Genomic DNA, 18,099 nt, shown 5'->3' with positions numbered 1-18,099 from the left:
ATTGCTGTTGTTAGCTCAGAGAGATCAACTGGGCAGAAGCTGTCTAAATACAAATCAGGTTCTAAAGATACTTCTAAAGCTGCTCTACTTGATGATACATCAGTGATAATAGTGGGAAGGATTCCATCAATCTTCTCTCTGATAGAAACAATTTTATTGATAAAGAATGTCATGAAATCATCACTGCTGAGAGTTAAAGGAATACATGGCTCAACAGAGCTCGGACTCTTTGTCAGCCTGGCAACAGTGCTGTAAAGAAACTTGGGATTATTATGAATAAGGGTGCGTTTTCCAGGACAGGACGCCTGGAGCCTGGTTCTTTTAGACAGTACCAGGGGGCTCAAGGCAATTTTTTTGCCCAAGGAGAGGTGCTTGGATAAGGGTGTATTTTCCAGGACAGGGGGCCTGGAGCCTGGTTCTTCTACACAGTACCAGGGGGCTCAAGGCAGAGTTTTTGCACAAGGAGAGATGCTTGAATAAGGGTGCGTTTTCCAGTACAGGGGGCCTGGAGCCTGGTACTTTTAGACAGTACCAGGGGGCTCAAGGCAGAGTTTTTGCCCAAGGAAAGGTGCTCGAACAAGGGTGTGTTTTTCAGGACAGGGGGCCTGGAGCCTGGATCTTTTAGACAGTACCAGGGGGCTCAAGGCAGAGTTTTTGCACAAGGAGAGATGCTTGAATAAGGGTGCGTTTTCCAGTACAGGGGGCCTGGAGCCTGGTACTTTTAGACAGTACCAGGGGGCTCAAGCCAGAGTTTTTGCCCAAGGAAAGGTGCTCGAACAAGGGTGTGTTTTTCAGGACAGGGGGCCTGGAGCCTGGATCTTTTAGACAGTACCAGGGGGCTCAAGGCAGAGTTTTTGCCCAAGGAGATGTGCTTGAATAAGGGTGCGTTTTCCAGGACAGGGGGCCTGGAGCCTGGTTCTTTTAGACAGTATCTGGGGGCTCAAGACAGAGTTTTTGCCCAAGGAAAGGTGCTTGAATAAGGTATGTTTTTCAGGACAGGAGGCCTGGAGCCTGGATCTTTTAGACAGTACCAGGGGGCTCAAGGCAGAGTTTTTGCCCAAGGAGAGGTGCTTAAATAAGGGTGTGTTTTCTAGGACAGGGGGCCTGGAGCCTGGTTCTTTTATGAATTATCAGGGGGTTCAAGGCAGAGTTATTACCCAAGGAAAGGTGATTGAGTAAGGGTGTGTTTTCCAGCTTAGGGGGCCTGGAGCCTGGTTCTTTTATCAATTATCAGGGGGCCAGGCCCCAAGTTGATAAATTCCGCCCGAGAAAAGTGCTTAAAAATCGATCATTTCTCAGCGAAAATCCGCCTCAATTGACCTCCAGGAGTCGGGACTCTTCGATCCAAAGGGGTGTCCTTTTCCCCGGTGGAAAGTGTGCTAAATTGGAGAGGTTTACCTAGTCCAATTTCCCCCGAGAAAAGTGCTCAAAAATCGGCCTAATGTCCGCGAAAATCCCCCTCAACTGACCTCCTGGAGCCAGGCCCAAAGTTGGTAAAATATCCCCCGGAAAAAGTGCTTAAAAATCGTTCTTTTCTCCGCGAAAATACACCCCAATTGACCGCCAGCTGTCAGTCTTCAATCCACTATGCCCCGAGAAAATTGTCCGAAATTAGACCTCCTAGAGCCGGCTGCACCCGCCCATGAGCCCCCTCTGGTCAGTCATCCCCTGTTTCTTCTAACCTCCAGGAAACCATCCCCAACAGCCGGCCCCGTGCATCCACATTTAAGCCACCCTCCACGGACTGCAACAAGGATCCGAACTGCCTGGAACTCCACGCCCCTGGTACTATAAAAATAATTAATAAGTGGCCAAATTTTTTTTTCCAATCTGGCCACTTTTTAAAGAGGTTTATAGTACCAGGGGCGCGGAGTTTCCGCAGGTGTGGATGGATGGTGCAGTCCGTGGAGGGGTGCTTAAGTGTGGGTGCAGAGGGCCCGCTGGTAGGCATGGTTCCTGGAGGTTTGGAGATCCAGTGGAAGACTGAACGGAGGAGGGTGGCTCCATTCAGAGAGGGTGCTGCCTGCTTGAGGGGGTTTAATTTCGGACACTTTCCTTGGGGCAAATTCGACCGCTCCAACTTGGCACACTTGTCTTGGGGGAAAGTGTGCCATGACAATGTGAGCATGACTCACGGAGGTAATTTGAGGCGGATTTTCGCGGACACAAGGCCGATTTTCAAGCGCTTTTCTCGGTGGGGTATTTTACCAACTTGGTGCCTTGCTCCAGGGGGTCAATTGGGGGGCATTTTCGCGGACATGAGGCCGATTTTTGAACACTTTTCTCGGGGGTAATTGAACCAGGGAAACTGCCCCAACTTGGCACCCCTGTCTTGGGGAAAAGTGTGCCAAGTTGGAGCATGACTCCCAGAGGTAATTTGAGGCGGATTTTCGCGGACACAAGGCATATTTTGAAGCACTTTTCTCGGTGGGGTATTTTACCAACTTGGTGCCTGGCTCCAGGAGGTGAATTGAGGGGCATTTTCGCAGACATGAGGCCAATTTTTGAACACTTTTCTCGGGGGAAATTGAACCAGGGAAACCGCTCCAACTTGGCATCCCTGTCTTGGGGAAAAGTGTGCCAAGTTGGAGCATTGCTATCGGAGGCAATTTGAGGCAGATTTTTGCAGATACAAGGCCGATTTTTAAGCACTTGTCTCGCAATAAATAGAATCAGGAAGCCGCCCCAAGTGTGGAGAGGTGGAGCCTGGCTCCCGGAGGTCCGTGGGTGGCGTCCTCTAGTGGCAACATGGCCGATTGTCAAACACTGCTCTCTGGAAGAAATCTGCAAATTTGTGCTCTGGCTCCTGGAGTCAGTAATGTCCAAAGCACCATGAAAGGGGCACCGGGAAAAACCGTATTGAGGCTTTGTTCTGAGCTCTCATTTGGTGTCGCGTTTCTTTCAAGCAATTCTCCCGGTTAGCCCGCACTCGGCTCGCTCCCAGAGCCGTGTTAAAGTCTGCCTCGCATTCACTCCCTTTTCTCAGCACACTAAAAGAAAATTTCATCTTGGGCTCCCTGAAACTTCCATCCTGCACCACTGTTTGCTTTTTCACAAGAGCGCACCGTTCCCAGCGGCACTGCAGTACCGGGTCGATGCTTGGAGTGAACGGAGCAAGCTCCTTTTTCAACTCCTGTTCCTAAAAATCCATTTAATATGTAGTCCTCGTATAGAGGACATATCAGATATTAAACTGATAAGAACAGATACTACACTTGATCTTAGCCAAAAGGCCGAGAAGCGATAACTGTCCACTGGTTCACGTCAAAGGGCCCTTCCTGGCACAATGCGCACTTGTCGCGGTGTTCTTTTTATGGCCATAGAGTCACTGAGCACTCTTTAGGCCTTTTAAATGGTATAACTTTGCACTCCCGCGAGCACCATTCAAGCAACATCGGCACAGTCACAACAAGTAAGGCGACTCTACTCAGGGAAGTCACTCTGCACAGGAACAAGATTTCTTTTGCACAGACAGAAAGGGCTTCACCCGCAAAGGTAAAGCCTGCCAAAAATAGAAACAACTTATTAGTGCTGCTCTCCACGGAAGTCTTTAGTAAAAGGCGAAAGACTTGTACGTTATGAAGAGAAACCAGAGTACGATTATCCGTCACTGCGGGAGCAGGGCACCAGGCCAGTTGGCATAGCCACCTTCCCCATGGTGAGCTTTGCTTGGTTGAGACGCTTGCTGCCCCTTGGCTGACCAAGTAGGAACAATCGGGCCCTATTCGATGGCTGCCTTGTCTTTTACTCTGTGCAAAACACAAGGCAGCCACAAACACCACGGGAAACACCGTATTGAGGCTTTGTTCTGAGCGCTCATTCGGTGTCGCGTTTCTTTCAAGCAATTCTCCCAGTTAGCCCGCACTCGGCTCGCTCCCAGAGCCGTGTTAAAGTCTGCCTCGCATTCACTCCCTTTTCTCAGCAGACTAAAAGAAAATTTCATATTGGGCTCCCTGAAACTTCCATCCTGCACCACTGTTTGCTTTTTCACAAGAGCAGAGAAGAGTGCACCGTTCCCAGCGACACTGCAGTACCAGGTCGATGCTTGGAGTGAACGGAGCAAGATCCTTTTTCAACTCCTGTTCCTAAAAATCCATTTAATATGTAGTCCTCGTATAGAGGACATATCAGATATTAAACTGATAAGAACAGATACTACACTTGATCTTAGCCAAAAGGCCGAGAAGCGATAACTGTCCACTGGTTCACGTCCGAGGGCCCTTCCTGGCACAATGCGCACTTGTCGCGGTGTTCTTTTTATGGCCATAGGTGGCCAGAGAGTCACTTTGCACCTCCGCCCACCCGCTGCACTGAGCACTCTTCAGCCCTTTTAAATGGTATAACTTTGCACTCCCGCGAGCACCATTCAAGCAACATCGGCACAGTCACAACAAGTAAGGCGACTCTACTCAGGGAAGTCACTCTGCACAGGAACAAGATTTCTTTTGCACAGACAGAAAGGGCTTCACCCGGAAAGGTAAAGCCTGCCAAAAATAGAAACAACTCATTAGTGCTGCTCTCCACGGAAGTCTTTAGTAAAAGGCGAAAGACTTGTACGTTATGAAGAGAAACCAGAGTACGATTATCCGTCACTGCGGGAGCAGGGCACCAGGCCAGTTGGCATAGCCACCTTCCCCATGGTGAGCTTTGCTTGGTTGAGACGCTTGCTCCCCCTTGCTCCTCGGCTGACCAAGTAGGAACAATCGGGCCCTATTCGATGGCTGCCTTGTCTTTTACTCTGTGCAAAAGACAAGGCAGCCACAAACACCACGGGAAACACCGTATTGAGGCTTTGTTCTGAGCGCTCATTCGGTGTCGCGTTTCTTTCAAGCAATTCTCCCGGTTAGCCCGCACTCGGCTCGGCAGTTGTCAGGTGAGGTCATACAGTGCAGTCACCCCAGGCAGGTGGGCATTGCCTTAGAGATGGGGAGGAACAAAATGAAAAATGAGGACATGTGACCACTGAAGTAGATGTTTAGCAAGGTTTGCCAAATGCTGCAGCATGTCTGCACTGGAGATATGCAGCCGTGAGGGTTTGCCTCAACTGAGAAATTTCCCAGTGTGGGTGGGTGTGGCTTTAGAGATGGGAAGTAGGGGAAAGAAATACATTTGTGCTGCAAGTTCCTTGGTTGTTTAAAAGAAGAAGTGATCAGAAAGATAATGAAAAGCCTTACTTTTTAATCTGCAAACATTTTAGTTTCGGGGTAGCTGCTGCTGCTGGCATGGCACACCAGACAGTTGAAGTTGCAGCACCGTCCGGCCGAGTGAGGCACCTGAAAAAGAGGTATCAACCTCTGACATTTCCAACTCATACTTACCTGGCAGGAGAGACACCATGATCAAGAAGGTGGTTCACTCAAGGCGAGGCTCAGTCATTGCACACCGACTGTACTGACCCTTGCGAATTCCCCAAATGTGGGAATCTCGACTGCATAATTTCTGGTAGTGGGGGACTGCGTTCGCGCTTTCCCCTGATTTGGCTGTTTAACATCAGTATATCTCATCTAAAATTCCCGTTTTTGACCTTGTGTCACTGTTTTAACAACACCTTGCCATCTATAAAATGGATGTTTCGTAAGGTACGCTGAATGCTGCAGCATGTCTACACAACAGATATGCAGCTGCGCAGTCAGGTGAGGTCATACAGTGCAATCACCCCAGGCAGGTGGGCATTGCCTTAGAGATAGGGAGGAACAAAAAGAAAAAAGAGGACATGTGACCACTGAAGTGGATGTTTAGCAAGGTTTGCCTAATGCTCTAGCATGTCTGCACTGGAGATATGCAGCCGCTCAGCCGTGAGGGTTTGCCTCAACTGGGAAATTTTCCAGTGTGGGTGGGTGTGGCTTTAGAGATGGGAAGTAGGGGAAAGAAATACATTTGTGCTGCAAGTTCCTTGGTTGTTTAAAAGAAGAAGTGATCAGAGAGATAATGAAAAGCCTTACTGTTTTAATCTGCAAACATTTTAGTTTCGGGGTAGCTGCTGCTGCTGGCATGGCACACCAGACAGTTGAAGTTGCAGCACCGTCCGGCCGAGTGAGGCACCTGAAAAAGAGGTATCAGCCTCTGACATTTCCAATTCATACTTACCTGGCAGGAGAGACACCATGATCAAGAAGGTGGTTCACTCAAGGCGAGGCTCAGTCATTGCACACCGACTGTACTGACCCTTGCAAATTCCCCAAATGTGGGAATCTCGACTGCATAATTTCTGGTAGTGGGGGACTGCGTTCGGGCTTTCCCCTGATTTGGCTGTTTAACATGAACTTTTTTGGTCTACATTACCCTTTTTTGACCTTGTGTCACTGTTTTATAACACCTTGCCATCTTTAAAATTGATGATTAGTAAGGTACGCCGAATGCTGCAGCATGTCTACACAACAGATATGCAGCTGCGCAGTTGTCAGGTGAGGTCATACAGTGCAGTCACCCCAGGCAGGTGGGCATTGCCTTAGAGATGGGGAGGAACAAAATGGAAAAAAAGTGGACATGTGACCACTGAAGTGGATGTTTAGCAAGGTTTGCCAAATGCTGCAGCATGTCTGCACTGGAGATATGCAGCCGTGAGGGTTTGCCTCAACTGAGAAATTTCCCAGTGTGGGTGGGTGGGGCTTTAGAGATGGGGAGGAGGGGAAAGAGATACGTTTGTGCTGCAAGTTCCTTGGTTGTTTAAAAGAAGAAGTGATCAGAAAGATAATGAAAAGCCTTACTGTTTTAATCTGCAAACATTTTAGTTTCGGGGTAGCTGCTGCTGCTGGCATGGCACACCAGACAGTTGAAGTTGCAGCACCGTCCGGCCGAGTGAGGCACCTGGGAAAGAGGTATCAGCCTCTGACATTTCCAACTCATACTTACCTGGCAGGAGAGACACCATGATCAAGAAGGTGGTTCACTCAAGGCGAGGCTCAGTCATTGCACACCGACTGTACTGACCCTTGCGAATTCCCCAAATGTGGGAATCTCGACTGCATAATTTCTGGTAGTGGGGGACTGCGTTCGCGCTTTCCCCTGATTTGGCTGTTTAACATGAACTTTTTTGGTCTACATTACCCTTTTTTGACCTTGTGTCACTGTTTTATAACACCTTGCCATTTTTAAAATGGATGATTAATAAGGTACGCTGAAGGTTTGCCAAATGCTGCTATATGATAGCCGATAAAGAGACTGCTAACGTCACACAGGAAACCAACTTACTGCTGCTAAAGGTGCTTCTTCAAAGGTGCTCCAGAGCTTCACTGTCGCACCACTCTTCTGGGTTTTGTTTCAGTCATTAGAAGCCAAACTATTGCTTTTATAGGTTACTTTTAATCAAAGTTTAAGCCTCTAATGATGGAGAGCAGTTCATTCAGTCCTGACTAGAACCAGAAAATATCACCATATTAGTCCAGTGCTCAGGTCTCTGCACTAGCTTTCTGTCGCTCAGAGAATAGACTTTAAAACAGTTCTATTTAGCTGTGCACATGACAACTGAAAGTATTTTATTTGCACTCTTCGCTTTTAATTTAATTAATTAGTTATTTTCTATCTTTTATGGAATTATTTTATTGGCCTTCTTGTGATTTTATGTAGCTGTAAAGCAATTTTGTTTACGAATTGTGCTCTACAAATAAACTTGCCTTGCCTTTCCTCAACCTAAAAGGAGCTTTCCATTTGTGGGGCTTCTGCAGGCCCCTCCCCGTCTTCTGCCTCACCTGACTGCTGTCCACCATTCAGGGGTTTTGGTGGTAAATTTGAATTTCCCAGCCTAGCTGTTTTAAATAGCTCATCAACTGCCTCTGACTGCCCTCCATTTCCACCTCCTTCCTGTATTTTTAGGGATTTCAACTTGTTGGCAAAAGATTTTGGGCAATCTCTGAAGAGGTGGTTTTATTCTCCACAGAGATTGCACTTTCTGCCATTCGTACACTCTTCGATGGTGTGACCAATTTCTCTACATTTGCGACAAAATACCTTTGTGCAGGCGTCCAACAGGTGCCCATGCTCCCCACGCGGCAGAGTTTCGGCTGTCCCTGGTAGTGGATGTAGCCTCTGTTTTTCTCCAAGACAATCATGGGTGGGAGATGTTTCAGGCCCTAGAAGCCCTGGGGGTCTTGCCATTGTTGGATGGGGACCCTCCAGGTGCAATTCCAAATGCCATTGCAGTATTTCAACCTGCAATGAGCAAGAAAGCAAAAACAACCAAAAAAGTTTTGATAAAGAATTTTAACTACAATATAGTTGGAAAACTTTAATCAAGCACAAAAATACCTCTTAAGCACAGGTTCTTAATGCCAAAGCATGCACAAAATCAACGACACAGAGAAGGCAATCATAGTCTTAACCAAAAGATAGAGAAACAACAAATAAGAATCTACTTGGCTCTACTCTACTCCGAGAAGTCACTCTGCACAGCAACATGATTTTCTTTTGCACAAACAGAAAACACTTCACCCGCAAAGGTAAAGCCATCCAAAAATAGAAACAACTCATTAGTGCTGCTCTCCACGGAAGTCTTTAGTAAAAGGCGAAAGACTTGTACGTTATGAAGAGAAACCAGAGTACGATTATCCGTCACTGCGGGAGCAGGGCACCAGGCCAGTTGGCATAGCCACCTTCCCCATGGTGAGCTTTGCTTGGTTGAGACGCTTGCTCCCCCTTGCTCCTCGGCTGACCAAGTAGGAACAATCGGGCCCTATTCGATGGCTGCCTTGTCTTTTACTCTGTGCAAAAGACAAGGCAGCCACAAACACCACGGGAAACACCGTATTGAGGCTTTGTTCTGAGCGCTCATTCGGTGTCGCGTTTCTTTCAAGCAATTCTCCCGGTTAGCCCGCACTCGGCTCGCTCCCAGAGCCTTGTTAAAGTCTGCCTCGCATTCACTCCCTTTTCTCAGCAGACTAAAAGAAACTTCCATCCTGCACCACTGTTTGCTTTTTCATAAGAGCAGAGAAGAGCGCACCGTTCCCAGCGGCACTGCAGTACCGGGTCGATGCTTGGAGTGAACGGAGCAAGCGCCTTTTTCAACTCCTGTTCCTAAAAATCCATTTAATATGTAGTCCTCGTATAGAGGACATATCGGATATTAAACTGATAAGAACAGATACTACACTTGATCTTAGCCAAAAGGCCGAGAAGCGATAACTGTCCACTGGTTCACGTCCGAGTGCCCTTCCTGGCACAATGCGCACTTGTCGCGGTGTTCTTTTTATGGCCATAGGTGGCCAGAGAGTCACTTTGCACCTCCGCCCACCCGCTGCACTGAGCACCCTTTTAAATGGTATAACTTTGCACTCCCGCGAGCACCATTCAAGCAACATCGGCACAGTCACAACAAGTAAGGCGACTCTACTCAGGGAAGTCACTCTGCACAGGAACAAGATTTCTTTTGCACAGACAGAAAGGGCTTCACCCGCAAAGGTAAAGCCTGCCAAAAATAGAAACAACTCATTAGTGCTGCTCTCCACGGAAGTCTTTAGTAAAAGGCGAAAGACTTGTACGTTATGAAGAGAAACCAGAGTACGATTATCCGTCACTGCGGGAGCAGGGCACCAGGCCAGTTGGCATAGCCACCTTCCCCATGGTGAGCTTTGCTTGGTTGAGACGCTTGCTCCCTCTTGCTCCTCGGCTGACCAAGTAGGAACAATCGGGCCCTATTCGATGGCTGCCTTTTTTTTTACTCTGTGCAAAAGACAAGGCAGCCACAAACACCACGGGAAACACCGTATTGAGGCTTTGTTCTGAGCGCTCATTCGGTGTCGCGTTTCTTTCAAGCAATTCTCCCGGTTAGCCCGCACTCGGCTCGCTCCTAGAGCCGTGTTAAAGTCTGCCTCGCATTCACTCCCTTTTCTCAGCAGACTAAAAGAAACTTCCATCCTGCACCACTGTTTGCTTTTTCACAAGAGCAGAGAAGAGCGCACCGTTCCCAGCGGCACTGCAGTACCGGGTCGATGCTTGGAGATGCGCTGAAAGAAATACATTTTTGCTGCAAGTTCCTTTGTTGTCTGTCTGCACTGGAGATATGCAAGATAGCAAGGTTTGCCAAATGCTGCAGCATGTCTGCACTGGAGATATGCAGCTGCCCAGCCGTGAGGGTTTGCCTGAACTGAGAAATTTCCCAGTGTGGGTGTGGCTTTAGAGATGGGAAGTAGGGGAAAGAAATACATTTGTGCTGCAAGTTCCTTGGTTGTTTAAAAGAAGAAGTGATCAGAAAGATAATGAAAAGCCTTACTGTTTAATCTGCAAACATTTTAGTTTCGGGGTAGCTGCTGCTGCTGGCATGGTTGCAGCACCGTCCGGCCGAGTGAGGCACCTGGGAAAGAGGTATCAGCCTCTGACATTTCCAACTCATACTTACCTGGCAGGAGAGACACCATGATCAAGAAGGTGGTTCACTCAAGGCGAGGCTCAGTCATTGCACACCGACTGTACTGACCCTTGCGAATTCCCCAAATGTGGGAATCTCGACTGCATAATTTCTGGTAGTGGGGGACTGCGTTCGCGCTTTCCCCTGATTTGGCTGTTTAACATGAACTTTTTTGGTCTACATTACCCTTTTTTGACCTTGTGTCACTGTTTTATAACACCTTGCCATTTTTAAAATGGATGATTAATAAGGTACGCTGAAGGTTTGCCAAATGCTGCTATATGATAGCCGATAAAGAGACTGCTAACGTCACACAGGAAACCAACTTACTGCTGCTAAAGGTGCTTCTTCAAAGGTGCTCCAGAGCTTCACTGTCGCACCACTCTTCTGGGTTTTGTTTCAGTCATTAGAAGCCAAACTATTGCTTTTATAGGTTACTTTTAATCAAAGTTTAAGCCTCTAATGATGGAGAGCAGTTCATTCAGTCCTGACTAGAACCAGAAAATATCACCATATTAGTCCAGTGCTCAGGTCTCTGCACTGGCTTTCTGTCGCTCAGAGAATAGACTTTAAAACAGTTCTATTTAGCTGTGCACATGACAACTGAAAGTATTTTATTTGCACTCTTCGCTTTTAATTTAATTAATTAGTTATTTTCTATCTTTTATGGAATTATTTTATTGGCCTTCTTGTGATTTTATGAAGCTGTAAAGCAATTTTGTTTACGAATTGTGCTCTACAAATAAACTTGCCTTGCCTTTCCTCAACCTAAAAGGAGCTTTCCATTTGTGGGGCTTCTGCAGGCCCCTCCCCGTCTTCTGCCTCACCTGACTGCTGTCCACCATTCAGGGGTTTTGGTGGTAAATTTGAATTTCCCAGCCTAGCTGTTTTAAATAGCTCATCAACTGCCTCTGACTGCCCTCCATTTCCACCTCCTTCCTGTATTTTTAGGGATTTCAACTTGTTGGCAAAAGATTTTGGGCAATCTCTGAAGAGGTGGTTTTATTCTCCACAGAGATTGCACTTTCTGCCATTCGTACACTCTTCGATGGTGTGACCAATTTCTCTACATTTGCGACAAAATACCTTTGTGCAGGCGTCCAACAGGTGCCCATGCTCCCCACGCGGCAGAGTTTCGGCTGTCCCTGGTAGTGGATGTAGCCTCTGTTTTTCTGCAAGACAATCATGGGTGGGAGATGTTTCAGGCCCTAGAAGCCCTGGGGGTCTTGCCATTGTTGGATGGGGACCCTCCAGGTGCAATTCCAAATGCCATTGCAGTATTTCAACCTGCAATGAGCAAGAAAGCAAAAACAACCAAAAACATTTTGATAAAGAATTTTAACTACAATATAGTTGGAAAACTTTAATCAAGCACAAAAATACCTCTTAAGCATAGGTTCTTAATGCCAAAGCATGCACAAAATCAACGACACAGAGAAGGCAATCATAGTCTTAACCAAAAGATAGAGAAACAACAAATAAGAATCTACTTGGCTCTACTCTACTCCGAGAAGTCACTCTGCACAGCAACATGATTTTCTTTTGCACAAACAGAAAAGACTTAGCCCGCAAAGGTAAAGCCATCCAAAAATAGAAACAACTCATTAGTGCTGCTCTCCACGGAAGTCTTTAGTAAAAGGCGAAAGACTTGTACGTTATGAAGAGAAACCAGAGTACGATTATCCGTCACTGCGGGAGCAGGGCACCAGGCCAGTTGGCATAGCCACCGTCCCCATGGTGAGCTTTGCTTGGTTGAGACGCTTGCTCCCCCTTGCTCCTCGGCTGACCAAGTAGGAACAATCGGGCCCTATTCGATGGCTGCCTTGTCTTTTACTCTGTGCAAAAGACAAGGCAGCCACAAACACCACGGGAAACACCGTATTGAGGCTTTGTTTCTTTCAAGCAATTCTCCCGGTTAGCCGGCACCCGGCTCGCTCCCAGAGCCGTGTTAAAGTCTGCCTCGCATTCACTCCCTTTTCTCAGCAGACTAAAAGAAACTTCCATCCTGCACCAGTTTTTGCTTTTTCACAAGAGCAGAGAAGAGCGCACCGTTCCCAGCGGCACTGCAGTACCGGGTCGATGCTTGGAGTGAACGGAGCAAGCTCCTTTTTCAACTCCTGTTCCTTAAAATCCATTTAATATGTAGTCCTCGTATAGAGGACATATCAGATATTAAACTGATAAGAACAGACACTACACTTGATCTTAGCCAAAAGGCCGAGAAGCGATAACTGTCCACTGGTTCACGTCCGAGGGCCCTTCCTGGCACAATGCGCACTTGTCGCGGTGTTCTTTTTATGGCCATAGGTGGCCAGAGAGTCACTGAGCACTCTTCAGCCCTTTTAAATGGTATAACTTTGCACTCCCGCGAGCACCATTCAAGCAACATCGGCACAGTCACAACAAGTAAGGCGACTCTACTCAGGGAAGTCACTCTGCACAGGAACAAGATTTCTTTTGCACAGACAGAAAGGGCTTCACCCGCAAAGGTAAAGCCTGCCAAAAATAGAAAGAACTCATTAGTGCTGCTCCCCACGGAAGTCTTTAGTAAAAGGCGAAAGACTTGTACGTTATGAAGAGAAACCAGAGTACGATTATCCGTCACTGCGGGAGCAGGGCACCAGGCCAGTTGGCATAGCCACCTTCCCCATGGTGAGCTTTGCTTGGTTGAGACGCTTGCTCCCCCTTGCTCCTCGGCTGACCAAGTAGGAACAATCCGGCCCTATTCGATGGCTGCCTTGTCTTTTACTCTGTGCAAAAGACAAGGCAGCCACAAACACCACGGGAAACACCGTATTGAGGCATTGTTCTGAGCGCTCCTTCGGTGTCGCGTTTCTTTCAAGCAATTCTCCCAGAGCCGTGTTAAAGTCTGCCTCGAATTCACTCCCTTTTCTCAGCAGACTAAAAGAAAATTTCATCTTGGGCTCCCTGAAACTTCCATCCTGCACCACTGTTTGCTTTTTCACAAGAGCAGAGAAGAGCGCACCGTTCCCAGCGGCACTGCAGTACCGGGTCGATGCTTGGAGATGCGCTGAAAGAAATACATTTTTGCTGCAAGTTCCTTGGTTGTCTGTCTGCACTGGAGATATGCAAGATAGCAAGGTTTGCCAAATGCTGCAGCATGTCGACACAACAGATATGCAGCTGCGCAGTTGTCAGGTGAGGTCATACAGTGCAGTCACTCTTGGCAGGTGGGCATTGCCTTAGAGATGCAAACGTGTTAGTTCCGGGGTAGCTGCTGCTGCTGGGTTGGTTGCAGCACCGTCTGGCCGAGTGAGGCACCTGAAAAAGAGGTATCAGCCTCTGACATTTCCAATTCATACTTACCTGGCAGGAGAGACACCATGATCAAGAAGGTGGTTCACTCAAGGCGAGGCTCAGTCATTGCACACCGACTGTACTGACCCTTGCGAATTCCCCAAATGTGGGAATCTCGACTGCATAATTTCTGGTAGTGGGGGACTGCGTTCGCGCTTTCCCCTGATTTGGCTGTTTAACATGAATATTTCTGGTCTACATTACCGTGTTTTGACCTTGTGTCACTGTTTTAGCAACACCTTGCCATCTTTAAAATGGATGTTTAGTAAGGTACGCTGAATGCTGCAGCATGTCTACACAACAGATATTTAGCTGCGCAGTTGTCAGGTGAGGTCATACAGTGCAGTCACCCCAGGCAGGTGGGCATTGCCTTAGAGATGGGGAGGAACAAAATGAAAAAAAAAGGAAATGTGACCACTGAAGTGGATGTTTAGCAAGGTTTGCCAAATGCTGCAGCATGTCTGCACTGGAGATATGCAGCTGCCCAGCCGTGAGGGTTTGCCTCAACTGAGAAATTTCCCAGTGTGGGTGTGGCTTTAGAGATGGGGAGGAAGGGAATGAAATACATTTGTGCTGAAAGTTCCTTGGTTGTTTAAAAGAAGAAGTGCTCAGAAAGATAATGAAAAGCCTTACTGTTTTAATCTGCAAACATTTTAGTTTCGGGGTAGCTGCTGCTGCTGGCATGGCACACCAGACAGTTGAAGTTGCAGCACCGTCCGGCCGAGTGAGGCACCTGGGAAAGAGGTATCAGCCTCTGACATTTCCAACTCATACTTACCTGGCAGGAGAGACACCATGATCAAGAAGGTGGTTCACTCAAGGCGAGGCTCAGTCATTGCACACCGACTGTACTGACCCTTGCGAATTCCCCAAATGTGGGAATCTCGACTGCATAATTTCTGGTAGTGGGGGACTGCGTTCGCGCTTTCCCCTGATTTGGCTGTTTAACATGAACTTTTTTGGTCTACATTACCCTTTTTTGACCTTGTGTCACTGTTTTATAACACCTTGCCATTTTTAAAATGGATGATTAATAAGGTACGCTGAAGGTTTGCCAAATGCTGCTATATGATAGCCGATAAAGAGACTGCTAACGTCACACAGGAAACCAACTTACTGCTGCTAAAGGTGCTTCTTCAAAGGTGCTCCAGAGCTTCACTGTCGCACCACTCTTCTGGGTTTTGTTTCAGTCATTAGAAGCCAAACTATTGCTTTTATAGGTTACTTTTAATCAAAGTTTAAGCCTCTAATGATGGAGAGCAGTTCATTCAGTCCTGACTAGAACCAGAAAATATCACCATATTAGTCCAGTGCTCAGGTCTCTGCACTAGCTTTCTGTCGCTCAGAGAATAGACTTTAAAACAGTTCTATTTAGCTGTGCACATGACAACTGAAAGTATTTTATTTGCACTCTTCGCTTTTAATTTAATTAATTAGTTATTTTCTATCTTTTATGGAATTATTTTATTGGCCTTCTTGTGATTTTATGTAGCTGTAAAGCAATTTTGTTTACGAATTGTGCTCTACAAATAAACTTGCCTTGCCTTTCCTCAACCTAAAAGGAGCTTTCCATTTGTGGGGCTTCTGCAGGCCCCTCCCCGTCTTCTGCCTCACCTGACTGCTGTCCACCATTCAGGGGTTTTGGTGGTAAATTTGAATTTCCCAGCCTAGCTGTTTTAAATAGCTCATCAACTGCCTCTGACTGCCCTCCATTTCCACCTCCTTCCTGTATTTTTAGGGATTTCAACTTGTTGGCAAAAGATTTTGGGCAATCTCTGAAGAGGTGGTTTTATTCTCCACAGAGATTGCACTTTCTGCCATTCGTACACTCTTCGATGGTGTGACCAATTTCTCTACATTTGCGACAAAATACCTTTGTGCAGGCGTCCAACAGGTGCCCATGCTCCCCACGCGGCAGAGTTTCGGCTGTCCCTGGTAGTGGATGTAGCCTCTGTTTTTCTCCAAGACAATCATGGGTGGGAGATGTTTCAGGCCCTAGAAGCCCTGGGGGTCTTGCCATTGTTGGATGGGGACCCTCCAGGTGCAATTCCAAATGCCATTGCAGTATTTCAACCTGCAATGAGCAAGAAAGCAAAAACAACCAAAAAAGTTTTGATAAAGAATTTTAACTACAATATAGTTGGAAAACTTTAATCAAGCACAAAAATACCTCTTAAGCACAGGTTCTTAATGCCAAAGCATGCACAAAATCAACGACACAGAGAAGGCAATCATAGTCTTAACCAAAAGATAGAGAAACAACAAATAAGAATCTACTTGGCTCTACTCTACTCCGAGAAGTCACTCTGCACAGCAACATGATTTTCTTTTGCACAAACAGAAAACACTTCACCCGCAAAGGTAAAGCCATCCAAAAATAGAAACAACTCATTAGTGCTGCTCTCCACGGAAGTCTTTAGTAAAAGGCGAAAGACTTGTACGTTATGAAGAGAAACCAGAGTACGATTATCCGTCACTGCGGGAGCAGGGCACCAGGCCAGTTGGCATAGCCACCTTCCCCATGGTGAGCTTTGCTTGGTTGAGACGCTTGCTCCCCCTTGCTCCTCGGCTGACCAAGTAGGAACAAACGGGCCCTATTCGATAGCTGCCTTGTCTTTTACTTTGTGCAAAAGACAAGGCAGCCACAAACACCACGGGAAACACCGTATTGAGGCTTTGTTCTGAGCGCTCATTCGGTGTCGCGTTTCTTTCAAGCAATTCTCCCGGTTAGCCCGCACTCGGCTCGCTCCCAGAGCCGTGTTAAAGTCTGCCTCGCATTCACTCCCTTTTCTCAGCAGACTAAAAGAAAATTTCATCTTGGGCTCCCTGAAACTTCCATCCCTCACCACTGTTTGCTTTTTCACAAGAGCAGAGAAGAGCGCACCGTTCCCAGCGGCACTGCAGTACCGGGTCGATGCTTGGAGTGAACGGAGCAAGCGCCTTTTTCAACTCCTGTTCCTAAAAATCCATTTAATATGTAGTCCTCGTATAGAGGACATATCGGATATTAAACTGATAAGAACAGATACTACACTTGATCTTAGCCAAAAGGCCGAGAAGCGATAACTGTCCACTGGTTCACGTCCGAGTGCCCTTCCTGGCACAATGCGTACTTGTCGCGGTGTTCTTTTTATGGCCATAGGTGGCCAGAGAGTCACTTTGCACCTCCGCCCACCCGCTGCACTGAGCACCCTTTTAAAGGGTATAACTTTGCACTCCCGCGAGCACCATTCAAGCAACATCGGCACAGTCACAACAAGTAAGGCGACTCTACTCAGGGAAGTCACTCTGCACAGGAACAAGATTTCTTTTGCACAGACAGAAAGGGCTTCACCCGCAAAGGTAAAGCCTGCCAAAAATAGAAACAACTCATTAGTGCTGCTCTCCACGGAAGTCTTTAGTAAAAGGCGAAAGACTTGTACGTTATGAAGAGAAACCAGAGTACGATTATCCGTCACTGCGGGAGCAGGGCACCAGGCCAGTTGGCATAGCCACCTTCCCCATGGTGAGCTTTGCTTGGTTGAGACGCTTGCTCCCTCTTGCTCCTCGGCTGACCAAGTAGGAACAATCGGGCCCTATTCGATGGCTGCCTTTTTTTTTACTCTGTGCAAAAGACAAGGCAGCCACAAACACCACGGGAAACACCGTATTGAGGCTTTGTTCTGAGTGCTCATTCGGTGTCGCGTTTCTTTCAAGCAATTCTCCCGGTTAGCCCGCACTCGGCTCGCTCCTAGAGCCGTGTTAAAGTCTGCCTCGCATTCACTCCCTTTTCTCAGCAGACTAAAAGAAACTTCCATCCTGCACCACTGTTTGCTTTTTCACAAGAGCAGAGAAGAGCGCACCGTTCCCAGCGGCACTGCAGTACCGGGTCGATGCTTGGAGATGCGCTGAAAGAAATACATTTTTGCTGCAAGTTCCTTTGTTGTCTGTCTGCACTGGAGATATGCAAGATAGCAAGGTTTGCCAAATGCTGCAGCATGTCTGCACTGGAGATATGCAGCTGCCCAGCCGTGAGGGTTTGCCTGAACTGAGAAATTTCCCAGTGTGGGTGTGGCTTTAGAGATGGGAAGTAGGGGAAAGAAATACATTTGTGCTGCAAGTTCCTTGGTTGTTTAAAAGAAGAAGTGATCAGAAAGATAATGAAAAGCCTTACTGTTTAATCTGCAAACATTTTAGTTTCGGGGTAGCTGCTGCTGCTGGCATGGTTGCAGCACCGTCCGGCCGAGTGAGGCACCTGGGAAAGAGGTATCAGCCTCTGACATTTCCAACTCATACTTACCTGGCAGGAGAGACACCATGATCAAGAAGGTGGTTCACTCAAGGCGAGGCTCAGTCATTGCACACCGACTGTACTGACCCTTGCGAATTCCCCAAATGTGGGAATCTCGACTGCATAATTTCTGGTAGTGGGGGACTGCGTTCGCGCTTTCCCCTGATTTGGC

General features: G+C 47.3%; 20 non-coding genes across 20 annotated transcripts; 7 read left to right on the top strand and 13 right to left on the bottom strand.

Moving 5' to 3' along the window:
• Positions 1–3,054: 3,054 nt before the first annotated feature.
• LOC140266459 (U2 spliceosomal RNA) lies at positions 3,055–3,245 on the bottom strand. Its single transcript, XR_011907088.1, has one exon. It is a non-coding gene; the product is annotated as a U2 spliceosomal RNA (small nuclear RNA).
• Positions 3,246–3,484: 239 nt separating this feature from the next.
• LOC140265814 (U5 spliceosomal RNA) lies at positions 3,485–3,598 on the bottom strand. Its single transcript, XR_011906504.1, has one exon. It is a non-coding gene; the product is annotated as a U5 spliceosomal RNA (small nuclear RNA).
• A 402-nt stretch (positions 3,599–4,000) lies between these two features.
• Positions 4,001–4,191, bottom strand: LOC140320320 (U2 spliceosomal RNA). The gene has a single exon (XR_011918180.1). It is a non-coding gene; the product is annotated as a U2 spliceosomal RNA (small nuclear RNA).
• A 275-nt stretch (positions 4,192–4,466) lies between these two features.
• LOC140265591 (U5 spliceosomal RNA) lies at positions 4,467–4,580 on the bottom strand. The gene has a single exon (XR_011906301.1). It is a non-coding gene; the product is annotated as a U5 spliceosomal RNA (small nuclear RNA).
• Positions 4,581–5,310: 730 nt separating this feature from the next.
• On the top strand, positions 5,311–5,474 carry LOC140266310 (U1 spliceosomal RNA). The gene has a single exon (XR_011906950.1). It is a non-coding gene; the product is annotated as a U1 spliceosomal RNA (small nuclear RNA).
• A 605-nt stretch (positions 5,475–6,079) lies between these two features.
• Positions 6,080–6,243, top strand: LOC140266166 (U1 spliceosomal RNA). Its single transcript, XR_011906820.1, has one exon. It is a non-coding gene; the product is annotated as a U1 spliceosomal RNA (small nuclear RNA).
• A 601-nt stretch (positions 6,244–6,844) lies between these two features.
• On the top strand, positions 6,845–7,008 carry LOC140266298 (U1 spliceosomal RNA). Its single transcript, XR_011906939.1, has one exon. It is a non-coding gene; the product is annotated as a U1 spliceosomal RNA (small nuclear RNA).
• A 1,414-nt stretch (positions 7,009–8,422) lies between these two features.
• LOC140265640 (U5 spliceosomal RNA) lies at positions 8,423–8,538 on the bottom strand. Its single transcript, XR_011906346.1, has one exon. It is a non-coding gene; the product is annotated as a U5 spliceosomal RNA (small nuclear RNA).
• Positions 8,539–8,924: 386 nt separating this feature from the next.
• Positions 8,925–9,115, bottom strand: LOC140320425 (U2 spliceosomal RNA). Its single transcript, XR_011918275.1, has one exon. It is a non-coding gene; the product is annotated as a U2 spliceosomal RNA (small nuclear RNA).
• A 267-nt stretch (positions 9,116–9,382) lies between these two features.
• LOC140320859 (U5 spliceosomal RNA) lies at positions 9,383–9,496 on the bottom strand. The gene has a single exon (XR_011918634.1). It is a non-coding gene; the product is annotated as a U5 spliceosomal RNA (small nuclear RNA).
• Positions 9,497–10,322: 826 nt separating this feature from the next.
• LOC140266286 (U1 spliceosomal RNA) lies at positions 10,323–10,486 on the top strand. The gene has a single exon (XR_011906928.1). It is a non-coding gene; the product is annotated as a U1 spliceosomal RNA (small nuclear RNA).
• Positions 10,487–11,902: 1,416 nt separating this feature from the next.
• On the bottom strand, positions 11,903–12,016 carry LOC140320693 (U5 spliceosomal RNA). The gene has a single exon (XR_011918483.1). It is a non-coding gene; the product is annotated as a U5 spliceosomal RNA (small nuclear RNA).
• A 361-nt stretch (positions 12,017–12,377) lies between these two features.
• On the bottom strand, positions 12,378–12,568 carry LOC140320352 (U2 spliceosomal RNA). Its single transcript, XR_011918209.1, has one exon. It is a non-coding gene; the product is annotated as a U2 spliceosomal RNA (small nuclear RNA).
• A 249-nt stretch (positions 12,569–12,817) lies between these two features.
• On the bottom strand, positions 12,818–12,931 carry LOC140265647 (U5 spliceosomal RNA). The gene has a single exon (XR_011906352.1). It is a non-coding gene; the product is annotated as a U5 spliceosomal RNA (small nuclear RNA).
• A 727-nt stretch (positions 12,932–13,658) lies between these two features.
• Positions 13,659–13,822, top strand: LOC140266274 (U1 spliceosomal RNA). Its single transcript, XR_011906917.1, has one exon. It is a non-coding gene; the product is annotated as a U1 spliceosomal RNA (small nuclear RNA).
• Positions 13,823–14,427: 605 nt separating this feature from the next.
• LOC140266261 (U1 spliceosomal RNA) lies at positions 14,428–14,591 on the top strand. The gene has a single exon (XR_011906906.1). It is a non-coding gene; the product is annotated as a U1 spliceosomal RNA (small nuclear RNA).
• Positions 14,592–16,005: 1,414 nt separating this feature from the next.
• On the bottom strand, positions 16,006–16,121 carry LOC140265639 (U5 spliceosomal RNA). Its single transcript, XR_011906345.1, has one exon. It is a non-coding gene; the product is annotated as a U5 spliceosomal RNA (small nuclear RNA).
• Positions 16,122–16,530: 409 nt separating this feature from the next.
• LOC140320424 (U2 spliceosomal RNA) lies at positions 16,531–16,721 on the bottom strand. Its single transcript, XR_011918274.1, has one exon. It is a non-coding gene; the product is annotated as a U2 spliceosomal RNA (small nuclear RNA).
• Positions 16,722–16,988: 267 nt separating this feature from the next.
• LOC140320858 (U5 spliceosomal RNA) lies at positions 16,989–17,102 on the bottom strand. Its single transcript, XR_011918633.1, has one exon. It is a non-coding gene; the product is annotated as a U5 spliceosomal RNA (small nuclear RNA).
• An 826-nt stretch (positions 17,103–17,928) lies between these two features.
• Positions 17,929–18,092, top strand: LOC140266249 (U1 spliceosomal RNA). Its single transcript, XR_011906895.1, has one exon. It is a non-coding gene; the product is annotated as a U1 spliceosomal RNA (small nuclear RNA).
• Positions 18,093–18,099: the final 7 nt, after the last annotated feature.

Source organism: Leuresthes tenuis, unplaced genomic scaffold, assembly GCF_036924035.1.
Source record: "Leuresthes tenuis unplaced genomic scaffold, fLeuTen1.0.hap1 SCAF_12, whole genome shotgun sequence".
NCBI lineage: Eukaryota > Metazoa > Chordata > Actinopteri > Atheriniformes > Atherinopsidae > Leuresthes > Leuresthes tenuis.
Note: the sequence above shows the minus strand (reverse complement) of the source record. Positions and strands in the feature narration are given on the sequence as shown.